This window comes from Lutra lutra, chromosome 11, assembly GCF_902655055.1.
Source record: "Lutra lutra chromosome 11, mLutLut1.2, whole genome shotgun sequence".
NCBI lineage: Eukaryota > Metazoa > Chordata > Mammalia > Carnivora > Mustelidae > Lutra > Lutra lutra.
This window is the reverse complement of record NC_062288.1, coordinates 60311082-60313051: the sequence shown is the minus strand read 5'-3', so window position 1 is coordinate 60313051 and position 1970 is coordinate 60311082. Positions and strand designations below refer to the sequence as shown.

General features: G+C 44.1%; 1 pseudogene; it reads left to right on the top strand.

Moving 5' to 3' along the window:
- Positions 1–1170: 1170 nt before the first annotated feature.
- On the top strand, positions 1171–1654 carry LOC125080506 (60S ribosomal protein L21-like; annotated as a pseudogene).
- The last annotated feature ends 316 nt before the right edge of the window (positions 1655–1970 follow it).

Genomic DNA, 1970 nt, shown 5'->3' with positions numbered 1-1970 from the left:
ACAGTCAGAACCACACAAACATTGAAGTCAGCTGACTTTAACTGTGGTTGCACACATCTGAATGTTGTGTTGATGGGTTGTGGTGGTGAGTGAGTAATAACTCATAGAATACCCAAAGTAGAATTCTATTTATGGGGCACCTGGGTGGCTCGGTTGGTTGAGCAATGGAGTCTTGATCAGGTCATGATCTAAGGGTTGTGAGATTAAGCCCTACGTGGGGCTCCCTGCTAAGCAGGGGACTGATTTTCTCCCCCCACTCCCCCTTGTGCATGGGTGTGCTCACTCTTAAATAAATCTTGGAGAAAAAAAAAAAGAATTCCATTATATAAAATTCCAGAATGGACAGAATTAACCATGACTTGCTTGGGAGTATATCTGTCAGTTACTAAACAAAAAAGGGAAGGAATGATTATATAAAATTTAGGACAGTGGTTCACTTTGAAGTGAATGAGTGGAAGGACAGGTATAGATAATTTTCCACTTCATAGCCAGGGTGGCAGATTCACACGTTGTTATTATTATATAAAGTGTATGTATGTGTTTGATTTACTCCTGTTTCTATGATTGTGTTAGCTTGGTCCACTAAGAAGCCAGGATGGGGTTAAACATGCAAGAAATGTATTAGGGAGGGGCGCCTGGGTGGCTCAGTGGGTTAAGCCGCTGCCTTCGGCTCAGGTCATGATCCCAGGTCCTGGGTTCAAGCCCCGCATCGGGCTTTCTGCTCAGCAGGGAGCCTGCTTCCTCCTCTCTCTCTGCCTGCCTCTCTGCCTACTTGTGATTTCTCTCTGTCAAATAAATAAATAAAATCTTTAAAAAAAAAAAAAAAAAAGAAAGAAATGTATTAGGGAGATGCCTGGAGGGGACCATGATGCGGGTCTGGCACCTGGGAAGAAGTGGGAGAAAGTAGGGGTGGGTAGGAAGAGACTTGGACTGAAGTACAGTTCTAAGGAAGTTTTGGCCAGGCCAGTGAGGAGCCAAGGTCACCCGTCAAGGAGTCACTGTCTTGCCGGAACAGTGTCCTTGCCATGCCTCCTCACTGGTTGGAATCAACATTTGGAAGCCTGACTTTGGCGTAACTTCGGAAGTGCTTTCACAAGGCAGCAGCTGATATAAAAATAAATAAAAGTAATTCCTTCCAGCTGGACCGCCATCTCCCAGTAATTTGACAAAATGACCAACACAAAGGGAAAGAAGAGAGACACCCACTATGTCCTCTCCACCTTTTAAAAAACATGGAGTTGTTCCTTTAGCTACATACATACAGACCTATAAGAAAGGTCATGTTGTAGACATCAAGGGAATGGGCACTGTTCAAAAATGAATGCCCCACAAATGTTACCATGGCAACACTGGAAGGGTCTGTGGTGTTACCCAGCATGCTCTTGGCATTGTTGCAAACAAACAAGTTAAAGGCAGGACTCTTGCCAAGAGAATTAATGTAAGTATTGAGCATATCAAGCACTCAAAGAGCTGAGATGGCTTCCTGAAGCACGTGAAGGAAAATGATCAGAAAAAGAAGGAAGCCAAAGAGAAAGATGCTTGGGTTCAACTCAAGGTCTAGAAAGCTCCACCCAGAGAAGCACACTTTGTGAGAACCAATGGAAAGGAGCCTGAGCTGCTGGAACCCATTCCCTACAAATTCATGGCAGGATAAGTGTAAAAAAGAAACAAAAGAAAACCTCAAGACTGTTTAAAAAAGGAAAAACGAATAAAATTAATAACAAAATTGGGGCGCCTGGGTGGCTCAGTGGTTTAAAGCCTCTGCCTTCGGCTTGGGTCATGATCCCAGGATTCTGGGATCAAGCCCCATATCGGGCTCTCTGCTCAGCGGGGAGTCTGCTTCCTCCTCTCTCTCTGCCTGCCTCTCTGCCTACTTGTGATCTCCGTCTGTCAAATAAATAAATAAAATCTTAAAAAAAAAATGACAAAATCAAAATAAAAGAGTGCCTGGCTCACTCAGTCGGTAGAGC